Source organism: Patiria miniata, unplaced genomic scaffold (assembly GCF_015706575.1).
Source record: "Patiria miniata isolate m_02_andy unplaced genomic scaffold, ASM1570657v1 HiC_scaffold_20, whole genome shotgun sequence".
Lineage (NCBI taxonomy): Eukaryota > Metazoa > Echinodermata > Asteroidea > Valvatida > Asterinidae > Patiria > Patiria miniata.
In genome coordinates, this window is record NW_024037059.1 from 17,503,486 (window position 1) to 17,521,463 (window position 17,978).

The 17,978-nt window shown below is 40.9% G+C and overlaps 1 protein-coding gene across 3 annotated transcripts in view; it reads left to right on the plus strand.

Annotated features, from left to right (window-relative positions):
• Nucleotides 1-216: 216 nt before the first annotated feature.
• Nucleotides 217-17,978, plus strand: part of LOC119727662 (inositol polyphosphate-4-phosphatase type I A-like) — a 57,800-nt gene continuing 40,038 nt past the window's right edge. For all 3 annotated transcript variants that reach the window (XM_038199653.1, XM_038199654.1, XM_038199655.1), the window contains exons 1-3: nt 217-351; nt 9,695-9,821; nt 17,739-17,885. The gene's annotated coding sequence lies outside the window, so the exon portion shown is untranslated. The remainder of the gene's footprint in view (nt 352-9,694; nt 9,822-17,738; nt 17,886-17,978) is intronic.

Genomic DNA, 17,978 nt, shown 5'->3' on the forward strand with positions numbered 1-17,978 from the left:
TTATAATATCTCAATTATTTATAACAAGTATTTCACCCGTTAAAAGTTATTTTCGTGCATAAACAATTCAGGGATTCATGACACAATATTATTGGCCAATGTATTAATAACTGTTCGTTCGTGATCGTAACCTCCCCTCCCCCTTTTTTTCTGGCTCCACTCAACCCTCTACTCCGTTGAAGTTAAACAGCGCCCTCTAGAGTTTGCACACTTTGCCAAAGTGCAAGTGACCCCATATCTGCCTTTGTCAGCTGACGACACGATCACAAACAGGGTTTTTAAATAGCTTGAAAATCGTGCTTTTACTCATCAGAAGTGCCCAGCTTCTACTCTAACGATTGAAGAAGCTTTGTAAGTATATATCGTACTAATTATTTGGGTCTGGGTGTAAAATATACAGTGTTTCTTGTTGTGTCTTGTCATGGTTTGTTTGCCAGTCCATCATGTCATGCGACTGAGCTAGTGACAGATCTGTGCGTGTTCATTGCATTTCTCGTGGACTCTACGCAGAGTAGAGTAAAGCGGTATCACTATCGGTTCTTGGTTTTTCACCATGTAATGATGTATTAATAGCGGAAAGAATGTGGTGTTGAGAGTGACAGACGTCAGTTTCTGTGGTTGTCTGCAAAGTCTGTGGGGAGTTGTCATAAAATAAATGGGAGACTTTTGAGACGTTGGTGGCAGCAAACACGTAGACGTGTCATGTCGGTCCTTTTCCCATGGTATTGACAGTTGTTTCATGTTTGCGTCATATTGAGCATGCACACTTTGGCTTAAACAAGGCGTATAAATTGAAAAGGACTGGTGTGCTTGCTGCCACCACCGTCTCAAAAGTCTCAAAAGTTTATACGAGTAGGCCTACACCATAAAGCCTAGTGGATAGCAAGCCCCCCACGCAAGCGACGCCTCTCAAGTTCTTTTGAAACGTTAAAGTTTATTGTTTATGTCCCAGAAATGTCTTGTTTTATTGTTTTAAATTGAATCCAACATTTAACAGCAGAGTATTTAATTTTCTTTTTCTGATTTGTGGCTCTGGAAGATTTTTTTTTAGGGAAATAATGTCTGAAATAGTAATAGGTCTGATTCCCATCTTTTTATAAACACGAAGTAACAACGACAATGTAGGCGTGTAACCAGACGAAGATTCGTCACGATAAAAATGTCTAAGTCCCCAAAAACAGTCACTGCGCATGTTCAGTGCCATGACAGAACAACACTAAAACAATCGGGGACCAGTTAACGGTAAAATACTTCCTAATAAATTAGGGCCTATTTTTGAACCCTACATTTTTGTAATTTCAGGTTTCTCAGGTCTGAACTCTTATTTTGGAAGAGGGTCTCTTGTTAGTCTAGTGACTGCATCTGTTTCCATTTGCCTTCATTATGTCACTAGAGGGCCTCTTTCAAATTGATGTAAACACGACAAACTACATGTACAATATGGTGGTAATATTCCCCCCCCCCAAAAAAAATAAAATATAGTTCAAGAACTAGAAAGGCACCCACGTGCCTAGCGCTGTCATTTTTGGGTCACCTGATTTTTTAATCCTGCGATGATAGACAAATTCCGTGTATCCAGAATTTTACTTTGTCGCTCAAAAATCTCTCCATAAAGTAGTCCCGGCTGATCCATGTATCCCTGTTAAATTTTGTAACAATGGTGTTTAGAATCTCAAACCGAAGACATTTTGAAACAAATCAGAGTTTTTACTCACTGACAAATAGACAATATGTGCATAAACAAATTATAGCCCAGTTGATGTCAGTAAGAAGAGCAAAACACAATTTATCAACCAGCATTCCACTCAATTTTTTTTTCTGGCTATGAAAATTTAGAGCCCCCCCCCAAAAAATTAATAATTATCGACCCACCCGTCCTTTTTTTTTCATAAGTACAATGGAGACAAAATATCTTAGCCAAGTGGTCTTAACTCTTTAGTAACTGTAGCGTCTGAAACCACCCTGCCTATTACTCCCTGTAGTGCCTGAAACCGCCCGAAGAGCGGCCCGAGCACTCTCTGGTGTTTTAGATTTTTTTAGTGAATAAACACAATGTAATACAATGTAGTAGGTCTACAGTTCCTAAAGTGTTAAGGAGCTAGAAGTTCAATGAGATTTTGACCTCTGCTGACCTTTACAGCCCGTGTTGATTAGCGAGGTAACCAGGGTGGATTTTAGGCTACCCCGGTGCAACTGTTCAATATCAACCCTTGGAAATCTCTTCACCCTAGCTCTAACACAGGAAATCATCCCTGGGACACTGATGGGTTAAGTTTTTAAGTACCCCACCTCCTCCCCTCCCAACTCCACTGCTGTTACTCTGAAATAGTGTTAAAAATAATTAAAAGGAATACCATAGTTGTCATGTAGGTATTTAGATAAGAAAAGGGATTTAGAATGATCCCACGGATCTGGGAGGGGAACCTTAGAGTTTCCGAGGTTTTAGAGACAACCTTGTGATGTCTCCTAGAATCAAAATAATCATCCCTTAAAATATTTTGTTCTGTCGCTTTTGAAATGCAGCTAAATAAAAGAATACGTAAAAAGAAAAGAATGAATCAATTTTGTTTGTAAAGATAAATATTTCCAAATATTTCCTTAAATTCAAAACATGCAGACAGGGAGGTAGTTATTTCTCGATCTTGATCCAACGTGAATTGAAAAATATAAAAAAAATTGCACATAGTACGACCAAGCACAGACGTACCTTGAGGCAGGATTGAGCTAAGTGTTGTTTTCCATGTTTAACTGTGGTTTTGTTTTTGCCTATTTTCCCAAGGGATCTCTGTCAAGTTGACTTGGCTAGGACTATTGCAAACTTCCGACGCTATTCCCAATAGTATGTTCACTGTACCTGTTGTTTGCCAGTCTAGCACCCCGTGCACTCACCATAACCTTCCCTGTATGTCTGGCATGACCTGACTGGATTCCCTTTGACAAGGGGATCACTGTCCCCCTCCCCCTAAACACATGTGTCCTCCCCCCCCCCCAAATTAGTTCCATCCTGACCTTGTTTGGCTGGATTTGACGTGACGCACAGGAAGTGGAGGCTTTAGTGCGGCCAGGTCTTTTGAGCCTGTTGGCCCCTCCCTCTCCCCTCCTTTGACTGTCATTGCTGTGAACTTGACCATTTTATGGCGACAGTTGGAGATCAACTTGGCTAATTCGAGCTACGGATGAGCTTTTTTTTTTCATTTTAACTAGACCTGCTGATGTAACATTTGCTGGATGACAAACAGTTTTGTTGAGTTTTTGGATGGTTGCAGAAAGGTGTAGGCTCTGATTTGAAAACTTGGAGATCACTTTGGCTAATTTCAGTGATTGATTTTTCGACAGCAGATGACCCGATGACAAAACGTTTGTCAGGTTAATAAACAAAAAAGCCTTTGGGTGGACATGCACAAAAAGGTGTAAGTTGTGATCTGAAAAGTGAGCATTCCTATTTTACATATAACTTATTGCCTTAACCCTAAAAGGGCCGGGGGGAAGGGGGGTTTTGGAATCTGCCCCCCCCCCCCTCCCCGGCTGAGAGATGGTCAAGATAACCCGGCCCTGTTAGGGTTAATCTACACCAAACTAATGTAGTGGCTCAAGATAAACAGTAAATAAAGGTTAAATTTGTTACTTTTGGGTACGAATTTCCTTTAAAAAAAAGGCAACAATCACATGTACGTAGAGAGTTAAAATTACGCCATCCAAATACTTGTGTCATCAACTAAAGCAAACATTTTTCTCACTTCATGACGTAAGTAACAAACAGGGTGGACAAAAGAAACTCAGGTACCCCCTCAAATGCAGGATTCAGAAATGTCTTACATATCTTTTTCATTACACACTTTTATCGGTTAAAAAAACAAAGCCTAATGAAAGGCAAGGTGACATCCGTTCAGCCCGGCCCCTCAGGTATTGCCTTAAAGGTCTCCCCTAGTCTACCTTCCTGTTCGTAATGAGGAATGCCAGCTCGCTAGGCCCACATATTCCCCTTGGAGGGGCAACAGCTTGACCTCTAGTACCCAGTCGCTACCTCTAGATGATGAGAGGTGACATGAACTAAAAAATAAAACCCTTTTGTAAAGAGGTCTGCAGTAGTATCGACCTTTGGATATCAAGCACTTTTATTGAACAGTTGATTGAAATTTAATCATACAAGTTGAGTGGTTTTATAGCCCTAATGAGCATCTTTAAAATATGTCAAATTGAGGCAATCTGGCAAAATGAGACAGAACTGGGCAGAGGTTGAAATGAGGGTTTGCAAGTATTTAAAACAGTCCTGAATCCTCCAATTTTAATACGATTTTGCACACCCGCTAGGGAGTTAGTGTTAAGAAACAGAATAAAATTCTCCTTATAATACTGTTTGTTGCACTTCAATCGGACATTCCATTGACAAGTTATGGTTGTTTAAATTGCACATTAATCGACATGTCCAAAAAAAGTAAAAGACTGAGAAAAAGGCCTTTAAATATCAAGTTTTGTATTCGTGAAAATGAAAGATGCCAAATGTTCTTCCTTAAAAACAGTTTTTCTTCATGATTTATAATCTTTTTGTTTTAAAGCATATGTAGTAGACATGTCAAAGATATCAATAAATCTGAAAATCAAAAAAAAGAAATCACCCCCATTTGGTTTTTGCATTTTTCTCCACTAAACATGTGCCCAGTTCCATCTCACTTTGCCAAAACATCTCACAAATATCAGCTAATCGGCCGTCTCAAAAATATATTGATACATACACGATATTCACAAACAGTATTTACCTCGATGTCAATGTCCGAGTATTCGAACGCTCAACCAAATCCAAGTTCCACTAATCGGATACTGAATTATTTGAGATATGCACTACATTGATTGATCGTTGCGAAAATTGAGTGTGGGATTCACGTCCGTCCTGAGCAAAGCACAACCAGGAGTAAGTCTGGGCTTACAGGGTGGGTCCAGGTCGGGCTGGGGAGTTGTAAGGAAGTTACGGATTGTCTGTGGTTTGGTATCGCCAGCCGGCAGGCATAGAGCCAGAGCAGGGTGGGGCTCGGAGGGACGGTTGTGGATGGGTTTAACCTAGACTGGAACCTAGTTGATTCTTATCTTGTCATGAAATGCCTGTTGTGTTGTCCTGCTCAAGTTTGTGTGAACTAGTGCCGTTCCTGTTATTTTTTTCTTCTTCCGATTACCAGGTATTTGTCAGCTTTCTGTAATAGAATCTGCAAGAGATTCTCTTTCAGTTTGATCACAATGAAACTGACTAGGTGTTGGCATTTTTCTTAGAAACCAGAACTCATTTGGGTGTACTGTTGTCCTGGTCAAGTTTGTGTATAACTAGTATTAAATACAACGCCCGCATGAATCCTTGTCGTCTGATTGGTGGGTCGTTGATCACATGTCATTGATCACGTGTCATTGAATTATTCGTCCCAACCCACAGCCTGGTCGCACCGCAAAAATAGAAGTTCTATTCCACGGTAAATAGAAGTTCCATTGCACGGTCACATTAGTAACTAATCGGATGACAAGGATTTATTCAGGCGTTGTACATCATGTATAAAACAATTAATGAATGTTTCACATTCGTGCAATGGAAAGAATAATTTCATTCGGGGTCAGATGGAACTTTTCATCTGTCACCTCGTGAAATTATTCTTACCTTTGCGCTTATAAACATGCATTATTTGTACCCTCTTCCATATTAATCAAGTGTTTTTTCAGTTGATCAAGTACTTCTCAAGCTTCTGTAATATAAACTGTAAGAATCCTACTCCACTTTTATCAGAACGAAACTGACAAGGAGGTGCCATTTGTCTTGGAATCAGAGCTAATTCACTGAACTACATGTACACATCCCTGACAGAATATGAATGAGCCGGTGCAACGGAAGCACATTGTTATTTCATTAATAGGCATGTAACCGTGCCATTCTCATGTGCATGCTGTGTGCATCCGGTCTCGAAATTAACAACTGCCCCCCCCCTCCTCTCCCCCCCCCCCCCCGAAAATGTCAGCAGTATCACTGCGCTTGACATCATGGAACTGGAAATGTTAGGTGTGTGGTTCCCATTTCCTGCCGGGGCTTACCGGCAAAAAGGTCAGGGTTTTATACGTAATGCATCAAAGAAGGCATTGTTGGAATCTGAGGCAAAAGTTGGTTAAAAGTATTCCAATTTGGGAATGATTGTGTTCCTTTAAAGGTAATTTGCAAACATCAAAAAACAAAAGTACCAAATTATTATGAAATACCTTACTTGACTGTACTTTAAGTGAATAATAGTCTCAAGCATCCTGTAAAATGATGGCACCTGGTGTGCTGGTTTTCAAAAAAAGTGGAATTTTGTATCAATTTACAACGATGGTCGACTGACCATCGTCAGAATATGTCTAAATACTGCCCCCAATTTACCAAATTTAGTTAGTCCACATTTTGTTTGCAATCGATTACACTTCCTTGAACGGGCGTAATTAAGCCAGGTAGTCCTTAATGACTTTACAATTCCCGACGTCTATAAATTGCTCAGTTTCTTCTGAAGTAGGGTAAGGGAACCAGACTACAAGAACAGCATTTTTATTGGGTTTCCCATCACTTTGAACACAAAACTTTGAACAGGTCAGTGTAAACAATATTTGCCATAAAATACCCGGTACTAACCCCAAAATCCATCCATTTCTGAAAATTACAGCAAAAGCATATAATGTTGTAATATATTACCTATAGCCCGCCCCTAACGGTCCTGGACAGAATCCTCCAATTTCAATATGATTTTGCACACCCCCTAGGGAGTTAGGGTTAACGTTGTATTTGCCACCTGTCAAGAATGCTTACGAAGAAATGTTCGTTTAACATTTAAAATAAAGGTTACGCTTTAAACATGTGGCACATGTGCATGAAGGCAGACAATATGGCTACGTGCATTCTGCCTGGCAGTATGTGCATGTAGCCTACAAACAGGAAGTCCAGGATGTTATGCTACATGTACGTCATTTCGGCCGTTCAGTGTACATCGATTCGTTCACAAGTCAAAAGTCGATCCCAGAAGAATTGATTGTGCCAATATTTATATTACTCAGTGTTCATGACTGAATCAATTTCCATCCAGACCCGATAGCAATCAGTTGTCTCTGAACTCTACAAATTTGTGTTGGAGTGATTTGGGGGTTCTGTGTGATTGTTCCTATTTGAGACATGCACTGCTCCTTGAGGGCGCCATTACTTTTCTTGTGAAGAAGATTAGCTTGTTCAGTAGGCTGGCCAGTGAGTAATTTAAAATTTATGAATTTAGTTTCAACAGAGCCATGTTTACAAGCACCACGGGACATTTGCAAATTGTTACTGTTACCAGTATGAACGCTGTACCTAATGTCATGAAACTGTATTGATGTTAAGAGTTATCAGAAAAGGTGTGTCAAGTTGAAAGGTGTGTTAACAGTTATCAGAAAAGGTGTGCTAAGTAAAAATACACATTGCCGTGCTTACTGCTTACAGTACCCACTGCAGTAATACAATCAAACCAGCCAGCCAACCCCGGCAAGCTCAGTGGTCGAATGGTAAGACGTCTGCACTAGTAAGTAGGAGGTCATGGATTCGAGTCCCTGTCGAATAAGCTTGTATTTTTTTCTTCCATGTCCTTGGATAACACTGAATATACAGCGGTTATTAAATACGTCGGTGAAGGGCAAAACCCAATATTGAATTGATTGCTTACGGACTCAACGAAATGAACCAAAGTACTATCAGCTGAGAATTGCATGCTTAGCACGGAATTGAATTTCCACACTTGTGGTCATCCCACAGCTTTAACTTTGCTTAAATACAAGGGGGGTTTGTGTATATTTCCCCACCCCGACCCAGAGTGAACAAATTGGGTCAGTCCAACCCTCCCCCCCCCTTGCTCTCTGCCAAATGAAGTTTTAGGGGAAGTGTCTGGTGTGTCTGTATGAGACAGGCTGTCAACTGTGGATCACCCCGGCTCTTCCTGAACTCACTTAATAATAGACACAACTTGAAAGGATCTCTGTATGACATCATTCACAAAATACACAGAGGTGGGGCATTGGGTAGGGGGAGGGGGCAGATTTTGGCTTGGGAAAAGCGGCAGTTCATTTTTTCGGATTGGCAATGGTATTGATGGGTTGTGACTAGGGTTTACTTAACTTTCATGGAGTTTTTATCCACTGTTTGATGAATTTCCTAAACTATAAATCAGGGATGAACCGTAGTCGAGTCCATCACAAGTCCCTGCAAGTCCATCACAAGTCCTCCAGTCCCAATTCAACTCACAAGCTATTCAAAACGAGCTTTGGCAAAGGCATTCCTTTGTTATTGTTCATCCACTGTTTGTGACTGGACTTGTGACTGGACTTGAGATTTACTTGAGACTGGACTTCTTATGGACTAGACTCGTCTACATCCCTAGACTTTATAACCAGATGAGCTACAAGCAGTGGATGATAGTGGCAACAGAATGATATACGGTATTGGCTTGAATGTGAGAGATCCACAGCTCTAATACAAGAGTGAGATTTGTCAGGATTTTTTTTTCTGATTTAAGGATTTTTTGGTCAGGACTTTTTTCCCACTTTCAAGATTTGTTTGGTCAGAATTATATTCCTGATTTCAGGATATTTCTCTGGTTTTACCTAATTTCAGGATTTCAGGATTTTGAAAAAAAAATTTCAATTTTGAAATTTGGAATTCCTGAGGTTTGACATTCACATTAAAGGCTTCAGGCAAATGCAACTATACCACAGACCTTACCGTCGCGACCCTCAATCCCTCCGCTGATGATTTCACAGATTTCTCACCTATGTACAGTTAAATCACATCCAATAAATTTTGTAATAAAAAGTCGAAAACCATAGTCGAAACTACAAATTTCACCAGGCCATGATTTTTTTCTCCTGCGCTTGTGAAACTTCCAAAATGCAAAGAATATCTTTGAGGAAGAATGCCCACATTTTTTGAATAGCTTCCAATGGGACTTATTTCAAAATATACCAAGAATTCCAAAGACTTCATTTCCTCCTTAGCTGAACCCCACGTTTGCCTGCTGCTATCTTTGCATAAATTGTGAAACCTATGAAAGTTCTGTGCAGTACTGCCAAAGATATGTACTACGTGCCAGTCTCAGCATTTCTGTTCACAATTGTACTTTGTAATGTGTGTCACATGTATTGAAATGATTCATGTGCTGTACATGTACATGTACTTTTCTCACAAATGTCACACAATTGCAAAAATATGCAAGGAAGAAAGATTGAAACCCCCCCCCCAAAAAAAAAAGTTTACCATTTTATTCACAAAATTAAATCCTTTTCTGGTAACCCTGAACTATGGGCACACAATGCCGACAGGGAAGTATGTGTTGAATTTTGGATTAAGTATCCAAAGAACTATGCAAAACTTCAAGTGTTGTTATTATTTGTTCAGAGTACAGGAAATACGTTTTTATATTTGTATAACCCCATTGTGAACTGCAATGTACACTGTCCTAAGTGTCTTGTGCTATAAACTGTTCAGATCAGAAAACATAAAAGAAAAAAGTAAGGGGGCGGATAGGAAGAACAGAATCCCATAAGTGGTTCTAAAACTGTTGGAAGTTTGCCTTTTTTTGGTTCAAAGTACACAGCAATGTCATGTGATCTAATTCTGTTTGTATTGACACCCATACTTGTATGGAGACTAAATTTCTTGTTGCCTTTTTGTAAACAGGAACTATGACATTGTATGAGTGCCTGGCTGGCCAGCAAGATTTTGTCTCCATTCCAGTTCATCAGATGTAGTGATGAGAAATGACTGTATGCTCGTGAAAACACGTGAAGAACAGGTAAAAGAAAAGGTAAGGAAAGTGTCTTCTACATTGTACTACATGTACTTACTGTCTTTGCCTCTCACACACACCCAAATTGTAAAAAAAATGTATATGATGGATCAAACCTAATGTTAGAAGCCACATTTCTGGAGCTGAAACCGGCAAGAGTCTTTCTCAGATTTATGAGTTGAATGTATTAGTTACCCTGGCCGCACGAGTTAAGTTTCATGATATTCAGACAACACCCAAGGCATCCAGTTACAATCGTTCCCTTTCAGATACATGTACATCGGGCTGGCCCAAAATATACTGAATATTGGAATATTTGATCAACCAAATATTCAAATAGCTTTTTGCCGGTTCGAAATTTATTCAAAAATTGAATATAAAGTGTCCACGTACATGTACACCCACGACTGTAATGTTATTTTAATTGTAAAGTTGCGAATATTTAATGCCAGGTGCCACTTTTTTTGTGGACAGTAACTTTTTTCAGCAACGGTTGACTGTTCCTATCCTTTTAGCAAGTTAAAGCCCTTGACAGCTATAACATTTTTAGGCCTACTGAAAAACACTGTAGTGGCCTATGATATCAATGCAGCACACAAATTTTAACTGGCGCGCTTTGCATACAACTTTTGACCGGTACGACACGATGGTGTGACACAATGTTGCAGCTGGCAAATGTAAACCTTGATCAGCGAATTTCGAATATTTGGTCAAATGCAATTTTGAATAATTGAATACTAATTTATTCAGAAAGAGACAGCCCTGCAGATAAATATCCGTTACCAAACCACGATTCATCTCAATGTATAAACCTGCCATTCTCATCAGTACCGGTATGGGAATGTTTCCTTTGTAAGAGTATTGCCCACAACGGGAATTTGCTGAAAGCCAGGTGGCTTATTTGTAGATGTAGGACGCAGGATGACAAGGTCAAAAAGAAGATATCTCTTGACATTGTTTTTGAGTTGTGAAAGAGTAATTGCAAAATATCCTTCCTTACTGAGATAAGAAGGTCCAGGCAAAACAATTTGAACATTAAAGGGAAATTGAGAAACTTGGTACTTGGTTGGTTCTTCTCCTAAATACTCCGCAGGGGAGTTTTAACAGGAGGCCAGAAACACCGGGGCAAACCCCTTCTCTTAGTGATGAGTATTACTTGGTTCTTTTATGTGCGTTTGTACAACTTTACATCCCATCTGAAGGACGAAGCAATAATGGTTAAGTGCCTTGCTTGCGGGCACAAGTGTCTGGACCCGGGCTCGAACCCACATTCTGCTGCCTCTGAAACACCAGAGCATGAGTCTGGTGCGGTGCTCTTAACCATGCCACTCTGGGCCAAAAGACTTGAACTGTGCTTCTGTTTGGAACACATGGATGCTCCTGTGTTTTAGGTGTAAAGATTCTTAAAGACATTGTCCCGGCAAAAAAGAGGCAGTCAGAGACATTGTCATGTTAGAAAATGGCATGAAAAGTCAAGAAAATCCCCAGGGTAAATCCCCAGGGTGGCAGAAATAAATCCCTTCTGCTCTGAGCAGGGGTTGGTAAAACCTTATCCAGCTGTTGCAGGTTTAAAGTCGGTGGATTTCGCAACTGGGGATGTGGGGGAAATGGCCCACTTTGCCCGTCTGTTTCCTTAAAGAGAATGCCGTTTGAATCTGTGAGGAAACGACATGGCCCACGAGAAACCCGATCCACATGTCGAATTATTGAAAGTAACAAACCTGGATTGGAAGTTGGTGCAGATCACGATCTTAGGAAGTGGCGAGAAATTGGTACCACTGTGTCGACTTCCCTAGAAAAATCCCTGGCGAAATTTTGACCAAATCCCACATGGTTTTTGAGTGGGAAAAGAAACTCCATCCAAATTGAATAAAGCAGGACTATAGGTGCAGATCTTGGCTCTAAGGAAAAGCAAAGGCATGAACAAAATTGCCACTGAGCCACCCTGCTTAATCCCAGAAGTTCATCCAGAAACTCACTTGGTCTTTGCAATGGGCTTTACACCTAATCTGTATTGATGTAAGGTGGACTGTGGTCCGTACGGATCGTGGGTAAGGAAATAGGTCACAAAAAGTACCCCTTGTGCCGACATGCTTTCCTGGACAATCTCAGGAGAATCGGAAAGGGAAGCCCACATGGCCGTTGTAGGGGCTTCGAAACCCAAAACACCTGTGACCCAAGTGGGCGTAAGGGTGGCTAGTTCACAGCTAAGGAGGGCGAAGGAGGCTGAAGTATGTCAGAGGAATCTCCCCGGAGGATTGCAGGAGAAGAACCATATAACAAGAGGAATGTTGAGACAAGGAAACCCAAAACACCTGCTGAATGTTGCAATCCAGTTCAAGGCCCAGGAAGGTGGAGACAGTGGCACTTCATCAAACCATGGTTGTTTCTCCAGGGACCTGGCTAAGAAACTACCCACGAACATACCGGCTGTAGATGCCAGGATGATACCCACTAGGAAATTGAGGAAAGTACTGCTCCATCAAACTGGCTCCTTTGGAGGGAAAGAATCAGATTTCTTTCTTTCCTTCAAAATGTCGGGGTTGAGAAGCAAAATGTAGTTCACATGTCGACCCTAGCGATGTGTCTCAGCCCAAGTCGTTAAGCTACGGTATCAGTGGATTCTCTTGAGAATTGAATAAGAAACTCACACGTGTTGTTAGGTAGGGATTGATTAACCTTTATTCGCACTTGGACCTGAATGGGATGTCCGAACTACATGTTGAGGTGTGCATTGGAACTGAGTACCCAACCGCTGATGGTAGGAACTGGTTCCAGTAATGGGACTGGGTACCTGTACCAGGGGTGGGGGTGGGGGAGGTGGGGGGGGGGGGGCATCTCTCCCGGCCCTGCCCCCCTCCCTTTCTGCTTGGCACCCCCCAAAACAAAATCCCGAGCAAAATTGAAATTAGCCCTAGATTGAATGATTAGAAAGGAACAAAACAATGTTACATTGTGAAAACCCTTTTACAGTGGGGTGGGATATCGACATGTTTGGAACTATCTGGAAAAATCTCTCCCGAATAATATTTAGTGGCGAATCCCACCCGGTTTTAAACAGACACTGAAAATCAAATCCTTATGCGTTGACCAAATACTACAAGTAAAGGTCTTCAATTCAGGTGGCAGTTTAAGTGTGAAAATGTTTATCTGGCTAGACATAGCCTCCCGCGGGATCTGAAGAAGCGTGGACAGAGATAAGCTGGAAACCTAGTTCTAATCCTTGACTTGTTCTTGATTTTCCGGCTAAGGCATTGCTACGGAAGACCAGGATAGTATGAGTTATGACCGGATCTCCCCAGGTAATGCAGGAATAAAGTCCAGTTGGTCAGGTAAGGACTTCAAATCCAGCCCAGGTGTTGGAACGGTGGCACCGGCCTAAATCAGATTTGCAGTCCAGGTCATAAACCAGGTAGGTCCAAAAAAAAAAAAAAAATCCCAGACCGCACGGCAGACGTAGTCATTGTCCCTGGAGTAAAATACTCACAGGTTTTTACAATCGAGCCTGCCAGAAAACACGAGTTGGAATCTTAGCTAATTGCCAGTCTTAAGAAAAGGTAAAGAACTGGTAATGACCAGCCGAACCAGAGGAAATAAAATCCCGACCACAGACGAGCTTAATGTCCCTTGGGTCAAAAAGCTCACAGCTTTGGACAATCTAAGTCTGCTTCATGTAGATAAACCCAAGTTGAATCAAAGCTGGTGTCGGTCGTTTGAAAGGTAAGGCATCGTTTTGCTGGTCGGACATGACCGACCAAACATTACCAGACGCAGGGCAGAGGAAGGAAAGGTCTTATCATCGGAATCGGGAGACAAGAGAAGAAAAAAAAAAGGAGAGGAAGATGAAGAGGTGGGAACAATTGCAGAGCGGAAAACTTGCTTGGGCCTTAGGGTGTGGCACCTTGTTTGGGGTCGTCTTCAGGTCAGGATGCAGTCTGACAGATCTTTTTGTCGGAGCACCTGGGAAAGATTAATGCTGAGTAATAAGGCTCTAGCTAACACCAAGAACACTGGCCCATTATTTTCAGACTTTCAGTTATGTATTTATTTAATCATTTAATTCAAGAAATAATTTCATCAGCGCCTTCTTTTTTTTTAATTTGTGACCCAGAATTTTGTTAAAATTCCTGCAATTGATGTGAACAAATTGATACTAATTTTTGCATCTCTTTTACTGAATTATTATTCTTGAATAAGTAGACACAGAACTTCATTTACTCCATCAATGAAAACAGTTCTGATTGACTTGATCAGCAACAAGAAAATATCAAATTTTTCAAAGACCTTAAGTTAAAGGGGCCTTCTCATGGCTGTCTGAACCATGCAGAAGGGGGCCCTCTTGTGGTGTGCCATATATTGATTTTTTTTGGTCATGGCCGCCATACCTAGTTCATGGCCCCAATAGAGTTGCACTTTAAATGTGCCAGTCTATAGGTCAAGCGATAAAAATTCCCAAGGCCAGCAATAAAAAATCAGGATACTGCATCTTTCAATGAATGCATAATTCTCCACATGCGCTTCCTCTAATATTGACTGACTACGGTACATGTAGGTACATGTATCTATCACCAAGCACCCAGAAGAGTAAAAAAAAATTGGGTAATTTTCTTGGCCTAATCCGTGGCGAGAAATGCCCGACATTTACTTCAAATGAACGCGTAACATGCGGTCATTACATACAAGTTGACATGTACATGTTTCAAAGTTAGGTGAAGGTCACTCTTATAGGTTGCCTGAGTCGGAGAAAATTGCCCTTAAATTAATTCAGGAACATTTCATTTATCATTCAAGCTCTAAATTAATGTCTCGAAGAAAACGTGTTTCGTGAGTTAGTAAATACACTCATATGATAATGAAATACTTTAGCGTATATCTAATGAAGAAATACCCCATTACACTCAATAAGCTGAGTGAAAGTGCTAACTAGAAGAAATTAGAGTGACCACTGACAAAACAATATTTTTATCTCAAAAAAGTTCAAAATTTGTTCTTTTCCCTTGCAAAAATGTTACTTTGTGAAGCGTTGAAAACTGTTATGCAAAATAAATTCCCAGTGGTTTGTTAAGCAGTATCAGCAATAAAAATAAATGAACAAAATCACAGACACCTGTGGCACTACTTTTGATGTGTTGAACTTCACCCATGTCTGACCTAAGGTGATGTCAGTGTACTAACAATTGAAAACTCACTGGTGATCACTCCACAAAAATTCCAATACCAAGAAGTTTGTTTATCTAGTCAAATGTCTAAACGTTACCCTCCTGTCTGCACAGCAGCACATGTCTACAGTCACTGCCGACTACTAAATGGTTCATTCTATAAATTTGGGATCCACTTTTGTCCTGTCCCTGTTACATCTGACATCTATAATTTTATAATTCTGATGCACTCCTTAATGCAGTTATCCTCTGAGAGTGATTATGAATAGCAAACTACCTGCTCAACAAATATAAAAATCATTTGAAGTCATTCTTAATGATACTTGAATTGCAAATATTTTACAAAGTACCAAGGTAACAGGGACACGAAAAAATGTCCCACTTCGGACCCCAAATTGATAGAATGACCCAAATATAAACTTTAACCAATTATACAGTAACACAGTCGTGATGATGTTGCATCTGAGTACTGTTCAGTGTACTAGGTAACCCCAAACAGGCGTGTGGGATTACTTCCCATTTGGGCATCTCCCAAACCCAGTCACACCTCTAACTGGGTGCTTACGCCCATCATCACTCAGGTCTCGTATTTGATTGGACAGCTGTGAGTTGGGTGTCGTCTTTGTAAGCCTGTTCCCTCAGAGCAGGTTGTCTGTGAGTGTGGTTTCAGATTACCCCCCCCCCCCCACATGTGTTCGTACACGTACCTTTGTGAGATGGGTGTGGTTTTTTGTTCCAGAGCTTGTTTGATCAGAGGGTGTGTGGGAACACGGAGCGTGGCTTTTTTTTTTTAATCTGCAGAAAGTGCATGAACTGTCTGAAGTACATCACACCAGTTCTGCAACAGGATCTTCCACTAAAAAGGTTTTGGAAAAAAGTCAGTGAGAGGGAAAAAAGAAGAATACAGTCATAAGTCTGGAAGTAGGACTGTTAAAGATATGTGAAAGACTTCAGAAGATTTACATCATATCCTGTCGTCATAATCCGTGGCATAATTAAAATTCATTATCTTCATTTTGATTTTAATTAACCTTCCTGCTATCTGAACAGTCATAGACCGTCAAAAGATCAATTCTCTTCTCCTGCCATGCCTTTTACACAGACTAGTCACCAACAGTTTGATCATATTTCAAGCAAGAACTGAAGCTGGATTATCAATCATCTACAGTCAAAGCTAAGCTGTATCAAGTCACATCAACAGTCACAGCCAGTCAATCCAGCTTTACTGGTAGGCTGGGAGCTCTTACCTGTTGAAAACAGCCACTTGATTGATTTTGACTGAAAGGATAACTTGGCACAGAATGTATGTTTGCATAGGATGGTTGAGGTTACACTGGAACAGCAGTTAGGAAGTGTCATATCCCAGTTCTGGAAGCCTTTCTTTGTCACAAGTTACTCCAATCCCAAATGTCTTTTCACACTTAGGAGCCACTGTTTCATCTTAACCCTCTTACTATGTGCTGTTATGCATCTCAACACTTGTCACATTCACAGAAAAAAAAATACCCCGATGATTCCAAATCAGGAAATTGTCAAGTATCAAAACATGACTGCCAATTGTGCTTTACAGAGAAACAAATTCTGAAAGCTGCTGATGTTTGATGTTAACACGATGACCAACCATGAATCACGTACGAAAAACCACAATGCTGCAAGAGGAGCCCAAGTGTGCTCCTTGGGAAGCAGATGTTCCTTGTGGCCCAAGCGGTAGCTCTCCAGCAAACTTCAGGATTTGTCCTGGCCGCCCTTGTCTGTAATTAATAGACTTCCTGGAATGTCCACCCTATTAAAGCAGGATAATCCTTGACCTATACGAGAAGTTGGCTTCCCGGAGAACGGTGGGTGATCGCAGGCCTCATTCTCCCGACAACCGACCAACCAGCTGGCTGCTTAGGGCAGCAGCGGTGGAGTTACTCTTTGCCCCGGCAGTCCTAAACTAAGTCACGTACATGTATGATTGAGAGCGTACCGGAGTGGTATGTGACGTGGGGAGCAGGCCGTAGAATTGAGTGCCGGATGCCGCCGTATGTTTGAGTGTGTTACTGGAACATTTTGTGGTTTGGCGTTTCGGAAAGTGCTTTGCTGGTCGCTGGGATTGGAGAAAAAAAGGTGAGTCCGGCAAAGATGTGGGTCCTTGGCTGTCTCAACCGAGAGAGTTGTTAAAACAAGTCATCAATCACAGCATCTTTCAAATGAAGACTGTGATAAATGATTGCGGATGCATGTACATGTACATGCAATGGTGACAGACCACAGTTACAATTACCGGTGTTTTGTTCTTGTAGCCATACCATAGTAACTCAACATCGTAGTATAGTAAAATACGGCTGCGCCTAAACCAAACTATGTCCCAGCACACACCTTACCGGTACATGTATATTCTATTTTAGTGGCTGAACAATGGAAATTGACTATTGTGGGATTCGAGCCTTGAAAACCTGCAAGACCAGTTGAGACATCTAGTTGTTGTTGTCTTTGATTGTTAGTGTTTCTGTTTAGAAAGCTGCATGTAGTCAGAAGCCTTGAAAACCATGCATGGGATGGCGAGGGATTGTACCCAAGTGAATATGGTAATAGCAATGTCACAAACCTAGGAAATGTGACAGTTTTTGGATCCCAATTCTGTCTTAGTTCAAATTGATTAAAGGTGTGCCTAGTCAGTTTTCCAAAGATATCGAGCAATTTTTGTTTTCTGTAAACAGTATTTCAAGAAAATGGCTACTTCTGCCTGTTGAAATAAAAGCCAATTTTGTTTAATTTTGTTCACTATTTTCAGGTTTTTTGCAAATTAGAGTTCCGAACGTCATATTGTAAGCCAGCTGTGTGGAACCATTCCTTCATTTAAGGGTCTTCCGACGTCCATTTTCCGAGATCGTTCGACATCCGTCATCTGTCCTACATCCTTGGAACGATATCCAAATTGGTGAGTTATACAATTCTCCACCGCATAAAAAAAACAAACCCAAAAAGCAAACCACATCATCAGGATTGTTATTTTTACTCGGATTTGAGCAGG